At 41.2% G+C, this 27,833-nt stretch overlaps 1 protein-coding gene across 13 annotated transcripts in view; it reads left to right on the forward strand.

Moving 5' to 3' along the window:
• Positions 1-27,833, forward strand: part of dlgap1a (discs, large (Drosophila) homolog-associated protein 1a) — a 766,490-nt gene that overhangs the window by 346,838 nt on the left and 391,819 nt on the right. For 9 of the 13 annotated variants that reach the window (XM_072570364.1, XM_072570355.1, XM_072570353.1 and 6 more), the window contains one exon: positions 17,469-17,559. The exons of the other annotated variants lie outside the window; for them this stretch is intronic. The gene's annotated coding sequence lies outside the window, so the exon portion shown is untranslated. The remainder of the gene's footprint in view (positions 1-17,468; positions 17,560-27,833) is intronic. 13 annotated transcript variants of the gene reach the window in all.

Genomic DNA, 27,833 nt, shown 5'->3' on the forward strand with positions numbered 1-27,833 from the left:
ATCTCCTTTTCCAACTATCCACTCCACCCTCTCCTCCCTGACCTATCACCTTCATCCCCTCCCCCACTTTACTCTATGCTACTTTCTCCCCACCCCCACCCTCCTCTAGCTTATCTCTCCATGCTTCAGGCTCACTGCCTTTATTCCTGATGAAGGGCTTTTGCCCAAAACGTCGATTTCGAAGCTACTTGGATGCTGCCTGAACTGCTGTGCTCTTCTAGCACCACTAATCCAGAATCTGGTTTCCAGCATCTGCAGTCATGTCTTTTACCTACAAGACAAGCTCCTAACCATCCATGTCAGCATTCTACCGTCTTCTGGACTCCAAGGTAGTTCAATATCTTTAGAAATTTCATTTCTGCCTCCATCTTATCCTTTGCCTGTTTTGCTAGTTTTCTAATCTGTTTCTTTCTTTATCCTTTCATGTTGACTTTAGATGGTTGCTTCACAACTTTCATACCTCAAACTGTGTCTCTTTATTGATCCTTTTAATCTCTCTTTGGGCTTTGCATCAAAAATATTTATTGTTAGTTAATCTCTCCTAGCATCTGTCCTATCAGACCTACCCGTTTGTTCTTCTGGTTCCTTCCCCACACTAATGACTTAAAAACTCTTCATTTCAATTTCCCTTCTATCCTGAAGAAAGGTCTTTGATCTGAAATGTTAGGAGTGAAAAAGGTCCTGATTTCTCAGGAGGATCACGATCAGAAGGGTGACAGATTCATTGGGCAGAGAGTTACTAATTAACACTTTAGGAGTAGAGGAAGCACTCTTCCTGATCCACAAGCAATGCCTTAATACAGCAACTCATCGAATCAGCACAGTGTCCCATTTAAACATAGTGAGGCATCAATGATCTTGCCTGCAGGTGGGCTTGCGTGGAAAGCATAATGCATCACAAGCCAACTGGGGAGTGGAAAGGTCATTAGTGGCTCTTCCTCTGGAATCAAATCCATAGGAAGGTTGTGTCAATGAGTGAGAGCTGCCAGCTAATCAGGGATTGACAACTCATGTGCTCAGCAGCGCCATCAGGAGGCAGCTATGGCTGCTTCAGGATGTAGACTTCCAAAGTCTGAGGATTATAAAGGACCTAGGTCAAAGGGAAAATGATGTTGGAGGTGAGGGTATGCTCAGTTGACAGTTGAGAGGAGGAGATTTAGCTCTGTTCATACAGCTGTATAACTTTCTGGATATTTTCAGCAATTCTGGTTTATATTTTAGATTTCTAGCATCTGCACTCTTTCCCTTTTGTAATTACTTTCATAGTGAGATCACTCTTGTTCAATCAAGCCAATCTGTGCACTGATTTCACAGATGAGTGATTAAACAGTATTTAAAATATTTTGGGTAATGCTGGCTACAATGAATAATTTTTACTGACATCTGTCTCATTATTCCTTTCATCCATTCTAGTTATTTTAAGTTTCCCCACATAAATAACACTAACCCTATTACTGAACAAATCTACATCCTCTAAATTTCATAATATTGGGCTGAATCTTAACTCCCACAAATGTCAAGGTTGGGGTCATGCTAGCGATTATAATGCATAGCATCTGTAATGGGCATGCAACAGCCTCTAATCCATTCATGATTTAAACAGAGGCATTTATCGATTGGTCATTTAATTATAATAGTGTTGCAAGTCTTCATTTTAACTGTCATTCTATTTTAACCACACTAAGTGGATTTTCAAAGCTTCAGGAAATTGGCAGTTTAAAGGAGACATTAAGCAAAAGTCTGAGTTGACTGTCATTATGGTATTGTTTGTGGATCAGAAAGAATGCTTCCTCTACCTCCAGAAAAGTTACTCAGTAATTCTCTGCCCAATGAAGAAAAAAAACAGATCCTCCTGAGAAATCAGTTGTCCCAGTCAGGAGCTCTCACTCCCAGAATGCACCTACCAACTCTTTAGACCTGTGATATCAGCCTCCTAATGGAAGGACCTTCACCTGTCAATACAAAACATGCTTAAAAGGTAAATTCTGAAAGACACTGGGGACACTAATTATTCCAAGTTTTCTGATCACATGATAACAGGGTCATCTTCAGATTAAAATCCATAAGAATGTGATAAATAGGAAGGGGAGTAGGCCACTTAGCCCTTTAACACTGCTCCCCCATTCAATAAGATCAGTTTGATCCAATGACAGTATTACCTCCACTTCCCAACCTTTTCTCCAATAATTTTTCAAACAATTTGTCTAGCTCAGCCTTCAATAAATCAACTCCACTGCTCTTTGGAGGAGGAGATTTCCAAACACTAAGAACACTCAGAAGCAATTCCTCCACATCGGTCTTAAATGGGCAATCTCTTATTTTAAACTGTGCCCTTAGTTTGATTCCCCATGAAGCGAAACTTATCCGCATTTTGTCTTGTCAAGTTCCCTTAGAATCTTGTTTTTCAGTAAGAGGACCTCTCATTCTTTTAACTCAAATGGGCATATGTCCAACCTGCTCAGCCTTCAGGTCATAAGCCTCACGCAGGAATCAGTGCGAACCCACCAATGCAAGCATGTTCTTCCTGAAGTTAGTTGACAAGCTACATACAGAACTCTAGCTGTGGTCTCACCAAGGCTATAAAGCTTCAGCAAAAAAAACTTTCTATACGCCATCCCGCAAACAATAAAAACATGTTAATACCCTGGTGTACTTGCATGCTAACCTTTTGCAATTCATCTACAAGGGCATCCAGATCTCTCCATGCAACATTCTAAATATTTTGGTTCCTGTTCTTCCTATTAAAGTGGACAGCTTCATATTTCCCCACATTATAGTCCAGTTGCCAAATCTTTATCCAAGCCCTTAACCTATCTAAATCTCTTTGCCAATTCCTTCCATTCTTCTACAATTTACTTTGCCATCTTTAGACAGATTTGACAATAGTTAGTTCTTTCATGTAAGCCATTGATGTAGTTCTTAAATAGTGTAGATCCCTGTAGCACTCCAGTATTTACAGTATACCATCCTGAAAATTACATTTAGTCTTGAGCTCCTGTTTCCTATTGGTTAGCCAGTCCTCTGTCCATGATAATTGTACTGATGTACTATTTTTGATGTTTGCATATTTTGTCCAATGAAGAAAAGCATCCCATATCCCTTCTTTATCACCTAACCTACATGTCCTCTTGGTTGGATCAGCTGGTAGTAGTCCTCCATTCAATAAGATCAGTTTGATCCAATGACAGCCTCAGATTCAGCCTCAGGACTCAACACCAACAACTTCCAATCTCCAAACACCATCCTGCAACTCATCTGCTTTATCCTTGATCACAACATCTTCATCTTTGACAACCAGTTCTTCATCCAGACACACTGAACAGCCGTGGGGACCAAATTTGCACCCCAATATGCAAACATTTTTTTATGCACAGGTTCGAACAAGACTTTTCTATGCAGGATCTCCAACCAACATTGTACACCAGGTACATTGATGACATTTTCTTCCTCTGGACCCATGGCAAGGAGTCACTGATAACTACAATGACATCAACAAGTTTCATCCCACCAAACTCACCATGGAGTGCTCTTGACTATCTGTCTCATTGTTAGAGAAATGTGTCTCCAAGGATGGACACCTCAGCACCAAACTCTACCGCAAACCCACAGACAACCTCAGAATGGTACATTTCTCCAGCTTCCACCCAAAACATATTAAAACAGCCATCCCCTATGGACAAGCCCTACACATACACCGGATCTGCTCAGATGAGGAGGAACGTGACAGACACCTAGAAGTACTCAAGCATGCCCTCAAGAGCAGGATACTATGCTCAACTCTGACAGCCAGTTCAGATGTGCCACAGCAAGGAACCGTATGACCTCCTCAGGAGACAGACATGTGTTGCAACAGACAGGGTACCCTTCGTTGTTCAGTATTGCCCAGGAGCTAAAAAATTACGCCATGTTCTTCGTGACTTGCAACACATTATCAATGAGGATAAGCACCTCACCAAGACCTTCCCCATACCTCCACTACTTGCCTTTAAACAACTGCCAAACCTCAAACAGATTGTTGTTCAAAGCAAGCTACCTGGCTCTCAGGACAACTCATACAACCCTGTCACGATAGATGCTGCAAGACGTGTCAGAGTGTGGACATAGATACCACCATTATGCGTGGAAACACCTCCCACCTTGTACATGGCAGGTACTCATGTGACTCAAGAGCACAGCAGTTCAGGCAGCATCCAACGAGCAGCGAAATCGACGTTTCAGGCAAAAGCCCTTGTTTTATTCCTGATGAAGGGCTTTTGCCTGAAACGTCGATTTCACTGCTCGTTGGATGCTGCCTGAACTGCTGTGCTCTTCCAGCACCACTAATCCAGTATTTGGTTTCCAGCATCTGCAGTTATTGTTTTTAACTCATGTGACTCAGCCAAATGTTGTCTATCTTATAGATTGCAGGCAAGGATGCCTGGAGGCATGGTACATTGGGGAAACAGAGCAAAGGCTACGACAAATGGATGAATGGGCACCACACAACAAACAGGAGGGTTCCCTCCCAGTTGGGGAACACTTCAGTGGTCCAGGACATTCAGCCTTGGACCTTTGGGTGACCATCCTCCAAGGTGGACGTCAGGACAGGCAGAGAAAAGTGACCGAGCAGAGGCTGATAGCTAAGTTCAGTACCCATAGGACGGACGGACACACACACACACACACACACAAAGTGTGTGTACTTGCAGGGTTACATTGTACTTTGCTCAAAAACTGCATGCATTCATGTAGAACTCCATTATCTCACTTTTTAGATTAGAATCAATCACGGCATAGACAGAACACAGGGGGCCAACACCTTCAACATATTGTCTAGCTATCACCCATTGTTAACAGCTAACCCGAAAATGCAACTTTGTGATTTACACATGAAAGAAGTGAAACTATCATTGTATTCTAACAGATGAATGTCTGTTAAGCCTATCAATTTTTCAGTGTATAATTTCAGTTACATCACAAAATTTTTGCTATAAATTCGGTGTTAGGATTGAGCCCTCCACTATCACATGATGAAGGAGCATCGCTCCGAAAGCAACCGTGCTTCCAATTAAACTTATTGGACTATAACCTGGTGTTGTGATTTTTAACTTTGTACACCCCAGTCCAACACTGGCATCTCCAAATCATCAAAAATAGGAGCAGAGATAGCCAGTTTGGTCCTTGGAGTCCATTCCACCGTTCAATAGGATTGTGGCTGATTTGCTTTTCAAATGGGTTACTCCAGCCCTTCCCCAGGCCCCTTGACCTCTTTAGCCCCTTGAAGTATACCATCTGCATCCAATCACCAACCCCCTCCTCCTGGCTGAGCTTGAAAAATACCTCCTTTAACACCTCTCACTTTCATCAGATCAAAGGTGTGGCCATGGGTACATGCATGTAATGCCTGTCTTTGTGGGGTTTATTGGAACAAGTAGTGTACAATCCTAACAGTTTCTTCCCTGCAACACACACTGGTACATCAACAGCATCAATTCTGCTTCCCCCTCTCATTCAGAATTGGAAAATTTATCAATTTTACTTTGAAGTTCTACCTTACTTTCATCTTCAGCCAGTCTAACTCCTCCCTTCCCTCAACATCGCTGTTCCTGGGGATAGGCTGGTCAACAATATCCACTACAAACCCACTGACTCTTTCTTCAATTATTCATCTTGACAGTTTTGTTTAAAGACCCCATTCCATTATTTTCTCCATCGCATCTGTTATGATGATACCTCCTGATGGGGGTGGGGGCCTCTGAAATGTCCACCTTTTTCCTCCACCAGGAATTCCTAACCACCATAGTTTAAAACGTACCCTCAGTCATGTCCAATCCACTTCCCATACTTCTGCCCTCACCATCTCTTCCCTCCCCTCCAACTCCAATAGGATCCCTCTGGTTCTCACTTTCCACCCACCAGCATCCACATATAAAGGATCATTAGCCACCATTTCTGCTAACTCCAGTGTGATGCCACCTCCAGGCACACATTCTCCTGTGCTCAGCATTCCATAGGGACTGTTCCTTTGGGACACTCTGGCCCACTCCTCCTCCATTCCAAATTCCTCCCTATACCCCATGGCATCTTCCCATGTAATTGCAGAAGGTGTAACGCCTGCCCGTTTACTTCATCCCTCAGTATCCAAGGCCCCACACATGCCTTCCAGGTGAAGCAGTGACTTACTTACACTTCACTCAATCTAATCTAGTGCATTCGTTGCTTAGAATGTGGTCTCCTCTACACTGGGGAAATGAACTGCAGACTGGGCAGTCACTTTGCGGAAGACCTACATCCTATTTGCAAAATGACCAAGCATCCAGTTGCCTGCCATTTCAACAGTCACCTATGTTCCCTGGCTAGTATCTCTGTCTCAGGCTTGCTGCAGCATTTCAATTTTTTGCTTGGAGGCTGCTGGGCTCAATATTGAATTCGATAATTTTAAGGCCTGAACATTTTCAGTATCTTTTACCTATCACTGTAGCCCAGGCCCTGTCGTCACCAGGTTTATTTTCATCACATCCAATGCATTTTTATCCACTGATGGACTCTATGAACAGCCTTACTTTCTCCCCAGTTGACCATTGTCCATTCCTTATCTGCACAAGTGCAGTTCTCAGTCTCTGTGCTCGGTCTCCACCTATTGTTTACTCCCTTGCCCCCCCCCCCCCCCCCCCCCACCTCCCTCCACACCAGTGTCTTCAGCAATAAATGCAACCTTTTCCTATCTGCAAATCCATTCTGAAGGGTCACTGGACCAGAAACATTAACTTTGATTTTTCTTCACAGCTGCTCAGTTTCTCCAACAATGTTTTTGTTTCAGATTTCCAGAATCCACAATTTGTGTATTTTGGTTTCCTCGTGTGCCAATCTAATAATTCATCCAAACTATTGTTTGGAGTGTGGTTTGCATTAAAATCATTCATGATTATTGTTGCAACCCCATTGCATGCCTCTTTAAATTTCACGTTTAATGCCATCCACTTAATACCACTCCTTTGAAGGCCTAAGGATAACTTGCACTCATTTCCACCCTCCTAAAACTTCTTAGCCCCACCCAAATTCCACATAGGGTATTGGTGCAGAAAGTCTCACTCTCAACGACCGGCCACCTCCTTTTCGGTTTTTCCTTTACTTTGGAAAGTTTGAATACCCTTAGATGTTCAGTTGCTTTCCTTATTATCCTGCAGCCATATCTCAGTAATTGCTGCTATATCCTGCCCAAATACAACTATTTGTGCTGGTAACTGATCTACCTTATTCCCTATGCTTCCAAATATAGCACAGTTAGCCTCATTTTTAATGATCTTTAGTTTTTTTTCCTTTTGATTCCAACCCCTACTTGCTGCTATCCTTTGTTTCCTGGGCCAGGTAATTTTGGTTTCTACATTTCTATCTTTTATGTCCATCTTTGTTTCCCTCACACTTGTCTCTGCCCTCATGTTCCCACCCCCTGCTACTCTAGTTTAAAGCCTTGGCTATAGTAATGGTTAGAGTCTGTTGAATATTTGTCCTAATACCTATTATTTAACCAGTCCAGGTTATACAGATTCCTCAGAATGTGCCCTAATGCCTCCAAAATCTAAATCCTTCTCTCCTACACCATCTGTACATCAACCATTCTATTCTACTGTTTCTGATCTATCCAGATATCTCATAGCACTGAGAATAATTCAGAGATTGTTACCTTTCAAGTTTATTCCTTATACTTCCCTACATTCTATTTGCTTTATCACTTCTCTCTTCTTACCTATGTCAATGGTACCAACCAACAGGGACCACGAACTCAGGCTGTCCTCTCCCCCCATCCTCAAAGTCCTCCAGCTGCTCAGAGACATCTTTGACTCTAGCAGCGGTGAGGTCAGGTATCATCTTGGAGTCACATCTGTCCCCCTTTCAATAGAAACTCCTATTGTTATTACTTTCTTCTCCACCCTCCCCATGCAGCTGAGCTAGTCCTGGTGCTACATTCTTGGTTTCTAAGAAACCTAGTGAGAATCATCTGCCCAGTTGTATCCAAACCAGAAAATCTGTTCATGAGGGAGATGACCCCAGGGGACATTTGCATTACAATCTTGGTATTTTGACTGCATCTGACAGTCAGCATGCCCTTACTTCCTATACCTACCCAGCTGTGGTGTGTGACCACCTTGCTTGAAGTAATAAAGGGCTTCTGATGAAGGGTTTTTGCCTGAAACTTCGATTTTCATGCTCCTCAGCTGCTGCCTGACCTGTTGTGCTTTTCCAGCACCACTCATCTTAAATCCAAGTGCCAGCATCTGCAGTACTCACTTTCATCACCTTGCTTGAAGATTTCAGCCTTGCAGATATTTCGTAGTGACTCTAGCACTGCTCAAAATACAGAGACACTTCCTGTACTTCAGCTCAACCTTGATGCTAGAAGAGTCCTAGACTGCCCACATTCCCCCAAGAGGAACAATCCACTGAGCCACATTGCCATCCATGACTTACCAGGAAATTGCTCTCTTACTGTTTACTTGTTCCAGTTTAAAGAATTATAGAAATGTACTGGGGATCTTACCTTTTTGTTGACACTTTAAAACCTTTAAATCTGAAATAAAGTCCAACTTTTACTTGACAGTAGAAATACTTAATGGTCTTATGTACTAAGCCCACTATATATTCTCCCTATCCCATTTCATGACCTTTGTTTCCCCTAAGATTTTACTCTTGAATATTATCTGATCTCACCCTTCTACAGCTTTGCAAACTCTGGTCTCCTTGAGGCTGAAGATAAAGAAAGAAAAAGGAAAATTAAAAAAAGGTATTACCTTCCTCTCACCAAATTCACTGTTATCACTCTGGACCAGAGGACTCCATGACAGCTTATTTATGAAGTATTGAATACAAAAGTAAGGATGTAACAGGAAATATATGCAAACTGGTTGGGCAGGTCTGTGAAGTGATTGCAACAAGGTCAGTCAGGTGGACCTCATGGAATAAGAGTTCCTGATTGGACCAGATGAACAGCCCAGATCATGGAACCCTGGCTGACAGATAACAGGAATGTTCACCCCAGGAGCTGGCTCTGAGGGAGCTGGATCAATGTTAAGGATTCTCCATGTGTAAATAAAAGGGTGACTTGTTGATGGGATACCTGGCCTCAATTATTTTAGGTCTGGACCTCTAATTCTGGTCAACTCGGGAGAGAGTACAGAGGAGACTGACAAGAATGTGGTCATAGCTTGGAAGTTGGAGCTATAAGAAAAAAGATTGCATAGGCTAGGGTTATAGAATAGGAGGAGGCTAAAGACATACTTAACTAAGTGCACAAAATAATAAGGGGTGTGAACAGGAAAGGCCTGTTTTTCTGGTGAGCATACCAGGACCACAGATTTAAAATGCTCACTAAAAGGATGAAGGAGGATAGGAGGGTGATGAGTGTCTGGAATTTGCTGCCAGTTTAGTGATTGGAACAGGAATGCTCAGCATCTTTAGAAGGAACCTTGATCTCTACCCGAAGTGCAGTAATCTGCAAGGCTATAGATCAGGTGCTGGAAGCATGATTAAAATGGGTGACTAGAATAAACATGGGCTGAATGTCCTCTTTGTATGCCGGAATATTTTAATGGTTCTACCTCTGTGACCAATATGGAATTCGGACCAAGATCTCCAAGTTTAGAGGTATGGACACTACCATGCACAATGAAGCCCTCGGTATGACTTTACATGTGCTCAAGTAACCATCCAATTAATAATCTATGTTTTTTAAAAATATTCATTCAGGGGATGTGGGCTTAGCCATTACTCCAACACCTAGTTGCACTTGATAAACTGGTGTTGAGCTGCCTTCTTGAACCACTGCAGCCCACATACATAGCCTCAATTAATAGGGTGTGGAGAAATATCACAGAGGTTTAGTCTATCTTAGGAGGCCGTACATGCTCAGTCATTGAGCATATTCAAGATTACGATTGATAGGTTTGAGCACTAGAGGGATTTGATGTGGATGATTTGTCATTATCTGATTAAATAGCAGTTCAGGCTTGAGGGGCTATATAGAGTTAACTTCTGATCATATTTCTTATATAATTGTTACAAGTTCATTGCAATTATTTTGATTAGATCATCCATGTCAAGATCAGTGTTGTACGAAAAGACATTGACAAGAATTTGTCGAAGCTTTTCATTTTGTACTAGTCAGGCCATTTTGCAAGAATACAAATTCAAGGGGAGAACCAACATTTCTACTCATGAGCAGATTATGATTAATTGGCAAGTGACTCCGGTAGAGGCATTGTCATGGAGAATAGGCTCCAATTGACTATGTTCAACAATATTGCTATAGACAAATTGTTGGAGAAAGTGAGGACTGTAGATGCTGGAGATCAGAGCTGAAAATGTGTTGCTGGAAAAGCGCAGCAGGTCAGGCAGCATCAAAGGAGCAGGAGAATTGACGTTTTGGGCATGAGCCCTTCTTCAGGAATGAGGAAGGTGTGCCAAGCAGGCCAAGATAAAAGGTAGGAGGAGGGACGTTGGGAATGCAATAGGTGGAAGGAGGGCAAGGTGAGGGGATGGGGGTGGAGAGGTTGGGAAGAAGATTGCAGGTCAAGAAGGCAGTGCTGAGTCAGAGGGTTGGGACTGAGATGGGGGGGGGGCTCAGGGGGAAGAAAAAGGAGGAAGCTGGAGAAATCTGCATTCATCCCTTGTGGTTGGAGGGTTCCTAGGTGGAAGATGAGGCGCTCTTCCTCCAGGCGTAGTGTTGCCATGGTCTGGCGATGGAGGAGGCCAAGGACCTGCATGTCCCTGGCGGAGTGGGATGGGGAGTTAAAGTGTTCAGCCACGGGGCGGTTGAGTTGGTTGGTGCAGGTGTCCCAGAGGTGTCCTCTGAAAACGTTCCGCAAGTAGGCAGCCTGTCTCCCCAGTGTAGAGGAGGCCACATCGGGTGCAGGTGAATTTGTGATGGATATGGAAGGATCCCTTGGGGCCTTGGAAGGAATGAGGGGGAGGTGTGGGTGCAAGTTTTGCATTTCTTGCGGTTGTGGGGAAAGGTGCCAGGAGTGGAGGTTGGGTTGGTGGGGTGTGTGGACCTGCCGAGGGAGTCACGGAGGGAGTGGCCTTTCCGGAATGCTGATAGGGGAGGGGTGGGAAATATATTCCTGGTGGTGGGGTCCGTTTGGGAGGTGGCTGAAATGACGAAGGGTGATACGATGTATCTGGAGGTTGGTATCTGAGGACCAGTGGGGTTCGGTCCTGGTGGCAATTAGAGGGACGGAGTTCAAGGGCGGAGCAGATGCAGTGGAGAGCATAGTCAACCATGTCTGAGGGGAAATTGCGGTCTTTGAAGGAGGCAGCAATCTGTGTTGTTTGGTATTGGAATTGGTCCTCCTGGGAGATGATGCGGCAGAGGTGAAGGAATTGGGAATATGGGATGGCGCTTTTACAGGGGGCAGGGTGGGAGGTGTAATCTAGGTAGCTGTGGGAGTTGGCCGGTTTATAGTAAATGTCAGTGTTGAGTCGATCGCCCGAGATAGAAATGGAGAGGTCTAGGAAGGGGAGGGAGGGGTCTGAGACCGTCCAGATAAGACGGTCAGACATGGTTGATGATGCTCTCCACCGCATCTCCTCCACTTACTGTCCCTCCAGTCGCCACCAGGACAGAACCCCACTGGTCCTCACCTACCACCCCACCAACCTCCAGATACATCGTATCATCCTTCGTCATTTCCGCCACCTCCAAACAGACCCCACCACCAAGGATATATTTCCCTCCCCTATCAGCATTCCTGAAAGACCACTCCCTCGTCAGGTCCACACCCCCCACCAACCTAACCTCTTCTCCTGGCACCTTCCCCCGCAACCACAAGAAATGCAAAACTTGCACCCACACCTCCCCCCTCACTTCCCTCCAAGGCCCCAAGGGATCCTTCCATATCTGTCACAAATTCACCTGCACCTCCACATACATTTACTGCATCCGCTGCACCCGATGTGGCCTCCTCTACATTGGGGAGACAGGCCACCTACTTGCGGAATGTTTTCAGAGGACACCTCTGGGACACACCAACCAACCCAACCGCCCTGTGGCTGAACACTATCTCCCCCTCCCACTCTGCCAAGGACATGCAGGTCCTTGGCCTCCTCCATCTCCAGACCATAGCAACACGACGCCTGGAGGAAGAGCGCCTCATCTTCCGCCTAGGAACCCTCCAACCACAAGGGATGAATGCAGATTTCTCCAGCTTCCTCATTTTCCCTCCCCACCCCCCCACCAACCTTTTGACTCAGCAGCACCTTCTTGACCTGCAATCTTCTTCCCGACCTCTCTGCCCCCACCCCCTCTCCAGCCTATCACCCTCACCTTAACCTCCTTCCACCTATCGCATTCCCAATGCCCCTCCCCCAAGTCCCTCCTCCCTACCTTTTATCTTAGCCTGCTTGGCACACCTTCCTCATTCCTGAAAGGCTTATGCCCAAAACATCGATTCTCCTGCTCCTCGGATGCTGCCTGACCTGCTGCACTTTTCCAGCAACACATTTTTCAGCACAGACAAATTGTAGTAAAAATTCAGTAGGTCTGGCATTATCTGTGGAGAGAAAGCAGAGTTAACATTTCAATCCAGTGACCCTTGTCCAGAACTTAGTGTAATTAGGAAAAGTTTGTATATATACACACACATACTAACTTTTCCTTTAGCATGCTAAAGCTGGGATAGAGAAAGGGGGAGGTATAAATAAGTGGAGATGGAGCAGTTGAGTAGACAAAAAGAGTAGGCAAAAGTCTTCACTGTCACTGTCATGACCTTTATTAATACTGATTCCCTGGCCAACATCTGTCTCAGGCTTGCTGCAGTGCTCCAGTGAAGCTCAGTACCAAGCTGGAAGAACAGCATCTCATTTCCCACTTAGGGACCCTGAAGCCTCCAAGACTCAATATATAGAGTTCAATAATTTTAGGGTTTGAACACCTTCTCCCATGTCCTTACCCCCAACTGCCATACACCAGGCCTTGTCATCACATGGGCTGCTACCACAAAATCCATTATCAGACACTAATAGTTACCATCAGCAGTCATTCATTCTCCCAACTTGACCAGTACCCATTCTTTTGTCTGCCCAACTGTTTTTCTCTCCCTCTCCACCTATCATTTACTCCTACCCCCTTCTCTGGCATGTAGATACACACCAAGCTACAATCAGTTCTGGAGATGGGTCACTGGACTCGAAACATTACCTCTGCTTTCTTTCCACAGATGCAGCCAGACCTGTGGAGTTTTGCTAGTAATTTCTGTTTTTGCTTCATTTTTCTAGCATCTGAAGTTCTTTGGGTTTTTTAAAAAAACAACATTGAATTAGTCATACTGTAGAAAATGCAACTTCCAACTTCAGGGGTTAACAGAATTGCTTAAGAAATGTGGGACAGACAGTTTTCATGCACACCTTCAGCCAATAATGAAAGGTAGTCGTGATAGATGTGGCTGACTCTACTCACAGGGGACTTCAGGCTACTAATAACAGACTGCACACAAACCTAAAAAAGGTATTGATAGCAAAAAAGAAAAGTAACAATGTCATTTTTATGTCAGAACAGAGGAGTTAACAAAGCAATATGAACAATTTGTGATTATACTAAAAGCGCGTGGATGAAAAGGTGCTGTAGGAATTGGAAGAGGAGCATATGATTTAATAGAGGTCTACATTATATTCAAAGATTTAATAAAATCAGACATTTAACAAGCTTGAAGCACAATGTGAGGAATATAAGCAAAGGTTGAAAAATATTCCAGGGTAAGGCAAGAAAGAATTAGGTTGTAAAGCCAATTACTATTTGTCACTGAAAAAAAATGGAAAGCATAACAAATTAATCTCTACTTGTGAAGTAGAGTGACTCATGCATTGGGTCCAAGTGAAGCAAATGTTGAGCAAAACAGACCACAGCAGACAACAAACTACATCATTAGTTGGTATTACAGCAGAGTGGAGGATAATTTTTGGTAAATTTATAAAATTTTAAAATAATGCAAACGTTCCTAGGCACACTATCTGGTTATGGTCAGTTGTGCCTCACTTGTTAACTCTTGCCTCGGAGTCAGAAGGTTGTTGGTTTAAGACCTTCCAAAAATAAAAACTTAAAAATTTAGATGTGTAGTATTAAAGGAAGTGTTGCATTGTCTGGTGTGCTGTCTTTAGCTGTCATAACATGGAAATAGACCCTTCAGCCAATCATATCCACACTAGTCATCAGGCACCTTATTCATTGTATGTGGGTGTCACTGGCAAGGCCAGCATTAGTTGGCCATCCCTACTCACATTGACTTGAAGCATAGACATTTTACAGCACAGAAAAAGGCTCATTGTGTCCAAGTCAGTCACCAAGCATCCATCTGCTCTAGTGGCATCTTCCAACTCTCGGTCCTCCGCGTTGTATCCCATGGCATTTCAAATGCTCACCACAATATTTCTTAAAAGGTTGAGCGAGAGTTCCTGCCTTTGTTACCGTTTCAGGCAATTTATAAACAAGCCCCCTTCTGGCTGAACCCATTTTTCAGCAAAACACCACAAAATCTCCAGTCAGTTTCCTTACATCTATGTCCCCTAGTTATCAACCCCTCTACTAAGGGGCAAATTTTCTTCCCATCAGCTTGTTGATATTTTGTATGCTACAATTAATTCTACTCTCCACTTAAAGGAATACAACCCCAGATTATCTAGTCTCCCTTCATAGCTGAAACACTCCAGTCCAGGCAACATCCTGATGAATCTTCTCTGCACAATCTCTAGTGTAATCACATCCTTCCTCCAATATGGCAACCAGAACTGCACAGAGTACTTAGCTAACATCTTATACAGCTTCATTAAACTTCATTGTTCTTGTATTCAATGCTAATAAAAGGCAGATGTCCCATATCTGTACTTTTAGCTGCTCTCAGGTGGAGGTAAACAATTCTGTAGCACTATTTTGATGAAAAACCAGGATGTATCTTAATTTCTGGGACAATATTTATTCTTCAGAACATGGCTACAAATAGCTTACCCAATCATTATCATGTTGCTATTTGTAAGAGCTTGCTGGTTACAAATTGACTGCAGCATTTCCCATGATACAGTGGTGACTACATTACAACAGTGCACCTTTGAGATATTCTGAAGCATTTAGATGGTGTCTTTCATAAGTTTTCTACTTCCTGACAATCTTACTGAAAACACAGGCCTATTTATTTTCAAACTTTCAATATCAACATGCCCCTCCACCATACCATTATTGCACAATTTATCATCCGCAAATGCACAATGGCAACACACCAAGTTGCTGGAACAGGACTTGCCATCTCTACTTCCAAGAAGGACTAGTAAAGTTCCATACCATCCTGCTGGATAAATATTGGTATTGGGTCAACTCCATATGAGAGCATCTACAGAAGTGACTGAGCAGGCGAACATCCTAATTTTCTCTCAAAATTTGATGAGCTTTCACATTGTTATCCACATCCTCAAAACGAGCACAACAAACTTATGCCCAGAGGTATCTCTTCTTAATCAGGAGGCGAAATAGTTGTGTGAATGTGGACACAGGTGAAGTCCTGCACAGGCACGAGCTCCCAGCAACTTTACTCATGCACTAGATCGAAGCTCTGCAGTGCTGCCACATCCAGTTGTGAACAGTGGAAGACAACTAAACTCACTGAAGGAGTATGTTCTACAAATAGTCCCAGCCTCAACTGTTGGAGGAACCTAGCACTTCACTTCACTGCAAAGGATAAATCTGAAGCATTTGAAATGAAACTGAAACTTTCTACCTAGCAACATTGTGGGTGTTCCCACAACAAATGGATTGCAATGACTGAATAAAGCAGTTCACAACAACCTTCAAGTCCATTAGAATTAAAGAACAGTGCAGAGGCAGACCATTTGGCCCATTGTGTCCACACCGGCCCACTGAAGAGCATCCCACCCAGACCCACCACCCCTACCCAATCCCTGCAATTCTGCAGTTCCACCCTAGTCTGCACATCCCTGAACACTATGGACAACTTAGCATGGCTGACACCTAACCTGCACATTTTTGGACTGTGGGAGGAAACCAGAGCACCTGGAGGAAACCATGCAGACATGGGGAGAATGTGCAAACTCCACACATGTCTGAGGGTCGAATTGAACTTGACACGGAGGCAGTAGTGCTAATCACTGAGCCACTGTTTAGAGTGGGTAATAAATGCTGGCCCAGTCAATGATGCCTGCATTTCCAGAATGAATAAAAAGTTTCCTTGGTCTGAGAGCTTGACTGATTGAGGAGGCTTAGATCCCTGTCAAGCAAGTAACTCTCTAGAATAGACCATTTCCCAAAAGCAGGTAGTTTGTGTGCTGTTCAGAGTAGAGATCATGTGCAGTTACTCTACGATTTGGAGAGTTGTATATGATCGGAGGATGTTTAGGAGAATGTGTTTTGGCAGAACTTGAAAGGTCTGGGAAAGATCAGAGAAAGTTCAATAGGATGGAGAATTCAATCACTGGCTGGGGTTGTAGGTAAGGCTGTAGGAGCAATTAGAGGATCAAATGGATGGTCAAGGAAGAGTCAAGGAATACTTTATAAGATTGGTTCCTGAGTTGGGTGATACCTTGGTGTTGTTTGGGAGGTTTGCACTCCTGCTGCTCCTGACCCACACCAATGCTGTGAATGCACCGAATTAATCCAACCTTTCTTACCTTTACAGCTTTCATGAGCCCTTGAAAACCTACCCAACTGTTTAAAACTGAAGCGCTGTTACAGTGGGTGCATGCAATCTTCATAAAGGATGTAATTGACTAACGCATGCTCGAGGAGCAGATCAATCATGTATTCGTCACCCCTCGTTCTACTTCCATTAAAGTTTAGCAGTATAGAAATGAAAGGAAATTTGGTTTCCTGATTTGGACATTTAACATGCCAACCTCCCACTTGATCCAAACCATTGTTGGCAGATTCAAATTACTTCCTATCCCCATAATTCTTCAGTTGCTTCCTTTGCTAAGTGTCTGTTAAGATGCACTTGAATTTTAATAGCAATCTCAGCCTCCATCCTCCTTGTACAGGATGTTCCATTTATCTATTATCCTATGTGCAAAGTAGTTAAATTGCCTCATGTTTTGCCCACTTTGATAGTCATTCATGGTCTCCAATTGTATGTAATGCAGAGATTGTCCTAAAGCTGACAAAAACATTGTATTATTGCCTATTATTAATGGCAGTGAACAGCAGCTTCACTTGATTGAATAAATGAAATTTGTGTTGAAGTGATATTGTACCTTATGATTCAAACTCAAAATACTGGTGTATTAGTGAAACAACACATAGCATATAACATATGGAAATTGTAATATAATCAGTTATGAAGAAAGTGACATTGATAAAACAGCATCAAATGTTAAGTTGGAATATCAGTGGTGAATGATGCTGATACCAGTTTCAAGTAATGTTTGGTATTTGTGTGTTAACAGTCTCAGAAATGATAATTATTAAAGAATGACTAACAATTTGTTACATTTAATTACAGCATTATTGCATATTCCTTACCTGCTTTCACAAAGACAGCATAGAGTTGCTCAAGCCATCCTGTAAAGAAATGATATGGAAAGGAAAATTAGGTAAGCACTCAATTCTAACTAATTAGACTTGTACATTGAACAAGAGAAAGATAAAAAAAATTACCATTATTGCTATCAGCAACTGCAGTATTATCTTGCTTGAGAGGTGTCCTTTTCTATTGAAAATAGTGGTACACTGATTGAAGAAGATAGTCATTTTCAAACAAAAGCTCATTAATAGCACCTAAGCCATTTGCTTTGTAATTGGTCTAATTACTGGACTTACCTTTACACTCTGAAAGAAAAAAAACAGAAACATTAAAAATAAGAGCAGCATTAGGTGATTCTGCCTATTAAGCCTGCTCCACCATTCAACATTTTCATGGCTGATCCTGCTAGCTCAATGCCATACTCCCACACACTCCTCCTAATGCTCAACACTCTTAGCTTCTAGAAATATCTCTAATATATTCAGCAACTTGACCACCATAGCCTCCTGTGGTGGAGAATTCCACAGATGCATCACATCTCAGTGAAGGAATTTCTCTTCTTCTCAATCTAAAGTAGGCTATCCCACATCCTGAAGCTGAAAGCCCTGTTCTAGAATTCCAGCCAGAGGAACAAAGTCATCCAGTCAGCCCAATCCTATCAGATTTTATACAGATCAAATGAAACCCCCTTCATTCTTCCAACTCCAGTGAATACCAGCACAGTTGGCTCAATCTCTGCTTGTTTGACTAACTTGCCATCTTGTAAATCAATCTAGTTAATCTTCTCTGTATTCTCAATGTGGCACTTATATCTTCTTAGAAGAGAACTGAAACTACTCAATATCCAGGTATAGTCCTACTGAAGACCCTATACAATTGCAGCAAGACTTCCTTGTGCTTACAGTCAATTCCTGTTGCAGTGAAAGCCAACATTTCATTTGCCTTCCTAACTGCTTTATATACCTGCATGCTTGCTTTCAGTGAATATTTACGAGGACACCCAAGTGCACACATTTTGTACACCATCCTTTCCTAACCAATCACTATTTAAATTATACTTTTGTATTCTGTTTCTCATACCAAAGTGGACAATTTTACGCTTAACATTATACTGCATCTGCTATGAACTGGTCTGTTCATTCAACTTGTCTAAACCACCCTGAAGCCTTTGCACATTCTCATCACTAACATTGTCAGCTAGTTTTGCATCATAAATAGACCTGAAACCATTAAACTTGGCTCTAACATCCAAATTATTGATAAATTGTGAATAGCTAGAGACCCAAGCAATGATCCTTTGGTACTCCTTGCTGAGCATTGGAGTAAACTCAAAGAACATAAAAGCTGAATGAGAGCATGACCTCTTGTCATGGTGACCTCAGCCAGGTGAAACATCATCCTTGTACCTAGTCTGTCCACTCCAACCACTTACTCCTAAAACAAACCCATTTATTACCTTCCAGTTTCTTGACTGCTAACCAATTCTCAATCCAATACCAATGACTTGTACTTTGATTTTATAAAATGATCTCTTCAGAGGGGCTATAACAAAAGCTTTCTGAAAATTCAAAAACACCACATCCATTGGCTTTCCCTCACTCATTCTGCTAGTTGTGTTCTCAAGGCACTCAAGCAAACCTTGTCAAGCATGATTTCCCTTTCACAAATCCATATTGACTATGTAATACGGGTGATATTTTAAGTGTCCTAATATCACATCCTTTACCCTAGATTGGTATCAGTGGGAGGGAAATTGCTGCAATCTGTACATCCTAATTTTCTCCCTCTCTCCTTTTTCTAAACCCTCAGGTTAGATTTGCCACCATTTAATTTGCTGGGACTGTTCCAGAATCTGCAGAACATTGGAAGGTTGATAACCAATGCATCCATCATTTCATGGTCAGTTCCTTTAGTTCCCTGGGATGTTGATTGAGCCCTGAGGATTTATCAACTTTTAGTCCCATTAATTTCTCCTGCACTTTTATTTGTACTTACATTAATCTCCTTCAATTCCACCTCATGAAAAGACATTTGCTTCCCCAGCACTTCAGATCTTTTGTGTCCTCTTCTGTATACTATACAAAAATAATTGTTTAGTTGCTCTACAGTTGCCTTGTTCTCTATTATCAGTCTGCCATTTCAGAGTTTAAGGACATTGCATTTGCCTTCAACAATATTTCACATCATTACAGAATCTCTTGCAGTCAGCTTTTATGTTGCTTGTAAGTTTACTCTAATGCTCCATTTTAGCCTTATCCAATGATTCAGTCCTCCTTTGCTGAATTAGAAACTATTCCCAGCCCTCAAGTTTGCTATATTTGAGTCTTTGGATCTTATACTATTATTAATTTCTCTTGTCAACCAGGGCTGAGCTATTTTTTCTTTTGTGTTCCTCCCCATCTTCCACTGTACTAGCAAATGCTTTTGAACAAATGTGTTACATTTCCAACAGTGGCGCCACTCCTGAGTTGAAAGAGACTGAACAATTATGGCCAGTGTCTGTAGAATTTCCAATCTCACTATATCCTTGGATGCATCGCTTCTGATCCCAGTGTCTTATCAACTGGAAAGTATAGCTAGCTATAAAATATCTATTAGGAGAAAAAGTAAGGTCTGCAGATGCTGGAGATCAGAGTCGAGAGTGTGTTGCTGGAAAAGCACAGCAAGTCAGGCAGCATCCAAGGAACAGGAGAATCGATGTTTCGGGCTGGAGCCCTTCATCAGGAATGAGGAATTCTTGAAGGAGAGCTCTGGCCCAAAACTTCAATTTTCCTGCTCCTTTGACACTGCCTGACCTGCTGTGCTTTTCCAGCAACACACTCGAATAAAATATTTATTGCAAATTATATTGTGACTAACATATTTCTTTACCATGACCTGGGAGACATCTTTTCCCTTGGTAAAGATAGAACGGAAGTACTCATTTAACACCATTGGCCCCTAACTTGTGTTCATCTCTTTTTTGGTCTCTAATTGGCCCCACTCCCCCTCTTACTATTTATACACTTGCAGAAGATTTTGGAATTCCCTTGTATGTTAGCTTCCTTTAGTACACTTTCCTGCCTAAATACAGCTGTTACAGTAGGGTCTTAAAATACTTACTGTGGCAATTGATTACCCCAGCTACTGACATCAAGCTCTCAACTTCTGTGGTGTCCTTTTGGAATTTCACGATTATTTGGATGTACAGGTAGATATGACATTTTAAAAACGTGTTTTGACAACATATTCATATCAATTTATTAATAAAGATATTTTTGCTCTTTGTTGAATAGTTTCAGCCTAATTTGGTGGCGAGTAGTCAGAAGAAAATCTTGTTTCATTGGTAGAATGGTTTACTGTTACTACTGTAAAGATAGATAAAGGAAAAAAAAAGGTACTCCATACTTGCATTAATTAGACATTGACACTTTACATATGTGCTGAAATCAATCTATATCTGCATCAACTTAGAGGGAGTTTAAATATGTCAGCCCAAGGCAGGTTATTACTTGATAACTACAGCCATTAAGTACTTCCAAAAAGACTAAACCTTTTGTCCCTTCTATTGGAATGCAGACCAGATTTGACAGCCAAATTAATATATGTTTAATTGATATAAATGAACCATGGTGAGGTAAAGATGTTAGCTTTTTGAAGAATGAGTCACAGCCAACAAAGTTGACCAGAAATGATTTGGGGGAAATTTGTAAATTTGAGTGTGGTAAGAATACCTGCTCGCCTAGATTCTGAAGTAGAGGTGGGATGGCTAATAAATTCAAATATAAGTTTATAAACTTGAATTTAAAATAAGTAACATTCTGAAATAGGTTTTGATCTGAAACAAACATGAATTATTTTAAAACAACTATTTATTACTCATCTAACATGGAAGATATATCATTAAATGACCCATTGTGAAAAGAAAACTCCTTATTAGTAATTTTTAAAAAATACAGTTAGTCAACCGGTTTAATGCATTGTGTTATGAATCACATCGCTTTTAGAATATGTTGCTTCTTGAAGAGCAATTTGAGTTTTTGTATTCTCCAGGTTCCACAAAATTCATTTAAATAAATTATGTCAATTCTTACCTTTCCATTTTTTGAGTGAATAGGCACAAACTCTAGTCTTACTTTAGTTAAAAGGAGACGACAGTTAAAATTCAGCAGTGGCTTTGTTTCTTTACAGCTCGTTTGATAATCTTTAGATCCTATTCTATTTTTGGGCTATTAAAAAGCACAAATGCTTTTTTCAAATTGATGGTGTGAGAATAGAGAATCTAATACATTGAATTGAAGGGACAGCAATATGCAAAAGAATATCTAACATATCTACTTTAACTTCTGCTGTTTGTAATCCAGAAGTTTTAATTCAGGATTTTCAAAAAAAAATCTTAAAATGGATTTAGTACTGAATTTCCAAGAATGACACTGAAAATATTATTGAACAGATTTATTTCTGACATTGGTTCGTGTAGTTACTGATGCCTTGCTATATTTGAGGTCTGTTTTGCACAACTTAATATTAATTAACTGATATTTAATGCCTGTTATTTTATAACGATGATCTGCAAGAAAAAGTGACCTTCTTATCATGCATAAGAATCTTCCAGAAACCAATAGGAAATTAAAAGCTGATTTTTCACAGAGTTGAATTACACATCTTGGTGGAAAATTTCATACAGTATGTTGGGCAAAATAGCCATTACATTAACAAAGAAAATTAAGTTGTAAAGGAAAACAAAAATACTGTCATGCACCAAACAAAAAAGAGATCAGTCATAAAAGCTGTGGTTGAAAGCAACTCAGAGGTTGGGGAATCTGTTTTAAGTTACAAACAGAGCCAATCCAGTTCACTGCACATGACATCAGGAATTAGTTAGAAGCACTGGATTCTGTAAAAGCATTGGACTCTGACAACATTCAACACGTACTTATCCTCCAGAATTTATATGCCAACTTGCCAAGCTCTCCCAATGTAGCACAAGACTGGTCCTACCCTACAATGTGGAAAATTGACCAGTTATGACCTATATGCAAGTCGTATGACAATCCAACCCAACCAATTATTGCCCCATCTTGATCATAAACAAGGTGATGGAAGTGATCACTGACAGTTGCTCAGCAATAAGCTGATACTTTGTTTGGCTTCCGCCTGAGCCACTCAGCTCCTCAGTTACACCATTACAGTCTTGAGTCAACATGCACAAAACAACTGAACTCCAGGAGGAGAAATGAGTGACTAACTGAGTGGCATTTGACCAAGTATGGAATCAAAAATCAAGAACTCCTAGCAAAATTGGAGTCAATAGGAATCAGAAGGAAAATGCTGCAGCCTTAACTAGCGAAAAAAAAAAGAGAGAATGTTTGTGAAGATTAATCATCTCAGCCCCAGGTCGTGAGGACAAGAATTGTTCAGGACAGTTTCCTAGGTCCAAGTATTTTCAGCTCCTTCATAAATTATATTCTTTCCATCCTAAGGTCAGGCTGGGAGCATTTGCTGATGATTGCACTATGTTCAGCAACATTCACAACTCCTCAGATACTGAAGCAGTCAGTGTCCATATGCAACAACATCCTGAAAATCAGTCTTGCACTGCTAAGTGACAAATAATGTTAAATGTCAAGTAAGTGCCAGACAATGATGATGATCTTCAACATGAGAAAAATCTAATCATTCCTTCTGGTCATTCAGTGGCATTACTATCATCGAATCCCTCACTGTCAATATTCTGGGATTACAATTGACCAGAAGCTGAACTGCACCAGCTTATAAGCACTTTTGCTACAAGAACGGATCAGAGGCACAGAATGTTGAGATAAGTAACTCCCCTCCTGTCTCCCATCCAAGAGGCATAAACCAGGAATGTGATGAAATACATTCCACTTTTCTGGATAGGTGCAGCTCCAACAACATTCAAGAAGCTCAATACTATCCAGTAAACACAATGTAATCAGCACTCTGCACACTAACTTTAAAATTGATTCCCTTCACCACTGATGTACAGTGACAGTATGTGCCTTCAACAAGGTATCATCCAGCAACTCACCCAGGATTTTCAAACAATGTCTTCCAAATCTCCACAATGGCAGAAGATGAATGGGAACAACAAGTTTGCTAATTCCCCTCCCCCCACACCACCCTGAACTTGGAACTATATCTGCATTCTTTCTGTCACTGGGTTAAAATCCTGGAACTTCCTTCCCAATTTGTAGGAATGGACAACAATTGCTAGCCTAGAAAACAAAACCCACATCTCATAAATGAATATAACAGTTTCAGTTGTTAGGTTTATAATTTTTCACATCACAAGATATGTATCGACCTAAAAAAGACCAAAGTTATCTATTGTCAACCAAATGAATGATTTAAAAAATGGTTTAATTTTGTATCAAATGCAACATGAAGAATCAAGTTTTAAAATCCATCAATCATAGCTAATGACTGATGCAGTAGTATGGAAAGTTTTATCTGATGCAGAAGCTGCCTTTTAATTAATATTTCTATATGATTTAAGAACGACATCCAATTTAGATGGGGGTATTTCTGAACTATGCTAAAAATTTAACATGATTTTGATATTATTGTATTTCTCCCTTTATTTCATTCATTAATCATTAATGCAACAGCATGATAAAATCTTATGATTTTTTTGAGAAACAAAGAAAACACAAATTTCAATTTTTGTGATAACTTTACAAATTGTGGTTATTCTGTTATATTCATTTTGTTTGTGTAATTCATCAGGAACTTGCTTGGGTGGTGTTGGTGTAGGGGTATAGTCACTGGACTAGCAATCCAGAACCCAAGGCTAATGTTCTGATGACTTGGATTTAAATTTCACCATTGCATATGGTGAAATTTAAACCCATAAAAAATCTGGAAATAAAATGCTGGTCGAATGTGACCACAAAACCCAAAGGATTTTGTTGTAAAATCCTATCTGATTCACTAACTAGGATTGTCACTTGTTCTAATCTATATGTGACACCACACCCACAGCCATGTGGTTGACTCTTAACTGCTCTCTGGGTAATTAGGCATGGGAAGCAAATATAGTTAGTGACACCAGCATCTCATTAACAAATAAAAATCCATAACTTGGGGGCCTGTTCCTTTTGTCCACCAGATTTTACTGAGTAAAAATCCAATAAACCTCAAAACTGCTTTGGAGCCCTAAGATTCCCAATTTCATGGATATTAATGTGCCTTCTTTACAATTCAGACAGACATTTTAACATCCCAATGGATGACTGAGTTTCAGATGGCAGTGGAGTAGAAAGAGATTGCTAAGCTGTTTGCTTCCATTACATTGCAGCTATTATCAATACTGCTGGGTGCAAAGAGTTAAAATTCACTATTATTTTTCAAATTACAGCAGACATTACTACTTCAGAAATTAATGGCAGCTTCTTTCAACAAGTCAAGTCAGTCAAAATCTGTGGTAGACAAGCTCTTAAATGGTCAGTTTGCATAGGATAAAAATAAACACAATCTTCATGAAAAACACATAATGAACTTTCCATTATTCATTATTCTTTAGGTGACCTTGATTTGAAAGAATGCTTGACTATTCCCTAAGATTTCATCAACTCAACATCTCCTACTCCACCATCATACCTGCTGGACCATTAATTAACAACTATAATAGCAGCAACTGTGAAGCAAAAAAGTAAAGGTGGAATCTCTGAACTAGGAAGCAATTAGGTAGCCTGTAGGCAAAGTCATTGTTTTACTGAGAGTTTCAAAACATCTTAAGGGTCAAGAGTCATTTATGCTCACCGATGAGGGGAGTGAGTGTCAGATCGAAATATCACCTTTGGGAAGTTGTAGGAAACAATTAGTGACTGGCAGTGAGTGAGATGACCTCTAGGGCCTAGAGAAATATTTTAGTTCTTTAAGCCACATAATCAATTTTCCTGAACAATGTTTATGCTCGTCATGATTTTGAGGAGGCAGCAGTACATCAGGTACCAGTGGGAGAACTATGTATGTTGCTTTGCACCCCCACTAAATAATTTGATAAGTACAGGACTAGTCACTAAATATTGTTGGATATGAGGTGTACAGGAAAGTTCAGGAAGAATCAAGAAAATGAGGGGTTTCAGCAATGATTAGGAGATAAAGCAGAACTTGTACAGGGTGGTAGTGACCCTATGGTCAGCTGGAGATTAGGGGCTACTTCAGTGTAAAGGACAATTGTATTTCATGTTGACTGCAGTCATGCCTTCTGCCCCTCAAGAAAGGACTTTGCCCCAAAGAACTGCTAGCCTGTTGGATATGTTGATATGGATCAGACCAAACCCCCTCAAGATAAGAAAATAGCCTGGACCCTAATGTTTTATTTTAAAGACAAGTGGCAGTGTTGAATTCTGGGTGAAATTCAATTGGTCAAACTTACCAGATTTGAAGTAAAACACTATTCATACATTTCAGTCAAAATACAACAAAAAGGAGGAAGAAATTAGAATAACTTAGCTCTATTGAAAAACTTAACAGAACAATAGGTTATTTTACTACTAAACAATAACTGTTCCAATTTAGTAACATCCCATAAATACACCCTTGGCAAAAAGGCAAATTCAGAAAAATAGATGGTCTCACATGCAATTCTAGAGTTCAATAGGAAAGGCATCAGGAGAAAATTCAGAGGGAGAGGAAGAGGGACGTAACGGAGCTGGGAGGGAGGTAACTGAGCTGGGTTTGAAAGATGCAAGACTCTAGCAGCAACTGCTACTGAAAAATCAAAATAAAAACTAAAAATCCTGGTTTTGTAGGATCCTGCCCCATTTATTCAGATTTTTTTTAAAAAACCCAATGCCTCAAGCTGTTTACTTTTAAGGGATTTCAATAGACAACTCTCTACGTCTGCCTTAAAACCTCTCAAAACAAAACTAGGTCAAAATGCACCTCTTAAAGAGACAGTATCATCACAGATGGTGACAGCTCTTCAGTATTCTTGGGAGGGGCGACTACTGCTAGGACTGCAGGAGGCCCAGAGACACAAGTTATCGAGGAGTTCCAGAGAGCAAGTAAACATTGCCAGGGACCAGTCAAACTGACCACAACCATGATGTGGTTGATCTTCAGCACATAGTCTGTACTACCTACATGATCCTTTATGGCCAGTTAGAAAGTAAGTAAAACAGAAATTGTCACAGACCTATTCCATTAGTAGTCCCTATAAATGGAGTTTAAAATCAGGGAAGTTCTATCAAAGGGGTAGAAATATAACAAGTAAAAACAGGTCACCATGTGGGAAGTAAAAATTGGACCACAAACACATCCCAGCTTCAACATGGCCATTTCTGCACTAACAGAAATATTTGTGAATACTCAGCTTGCCAGAGTCAATATGAACATTAGCACAAGCTAGTAATTAATTTGTACAGTTGTTCACATTAGCATGTAGCTATGAGACAGTTTTCAATAGAAATAAGACCATAAGACATAGGAGCAGAAATTAGGGCATTCAATCATGGCTGATAAATTTCTCAACCTCATTCATCCACTTTCTTCCTGTAACCATTGATCCCCTTGACAATCAATAACCTCTTTCTGTTCTAATTACACTCAATAACCTGGCCTCCACAGTCTTCTGTGGCAGTGAATTCCATAGATTAACCACTCTTTGGCTGAAGAAGTTTCTCCTTATCTCCATTCTAAAGGCTGTGCCTCTAGTCCTAGTGTCTCCTACCAATGGAGGCATCTTCCCAACATCTACTCTGTACAGGCCATTCAGTATTCTGTAAGTTTCAATTAGATCCTTCCCCCCCCCAACCCCATCGAATCCTTCTAAACTCCAAGTATAGACCCAGAGTCCTCAAACATTCCTCATAAGCTTTTCATTCCTGGGACCATTCTAGTGAACCTCCTCTGAACACTCCAGAGCCAGTATATCCTTCCTGAGACATGGGGCCCAAAACTGTGCATAATACTCCAAATGTGGTCTGACCAGAGCCTTATAAAACCTCAGAAGTACATCCCGGCTTTTATATTCAAATCCTCAAAATAAATTCCATCATTGCATTTGCCTTCCTAACTACTGATTCAACCTGCAAGTTTACCTTGAGAATCCTGGACTAGAAGTCCCAAGTCTCTTTGCACTTCAGACTTATGAATTTTCTCCCCATTTAGAAGATACCTCACTTTCCCACATTGCACTCCATCTGCCACTTCTTTGCCCACTCCCCTAACCTGTCCAAATCCTTCTACAGCTTCCCCACCTCCTCAATGCTACCCTGTTTCTCCACCAATCTTTGTATCATCTGGAAACTTGGCCAGAATGCCCTTAGTTCCTTCGCTTAGATCTTTAAATGTATAAAGTGAAAAGTTGTGGTCCTAGCACGGACCCTCATGGAC

The sequence above is a fragment of the Chiloscyllium punctatum genome, chromosome 5 (assembly GCF_047496795.1).
Source record: "Chiloscyllium punctatum isolate Juve2018m chromosome 5, sChiPun1.3, whole genome shotgun sequence".
NCBI lineage: Eukaryota > Metazoa > Chordata > Chondrichthyes > Orectolobiformes > Hemiscylliidae > Chiloscyllium > Chiloscyllium punctatum.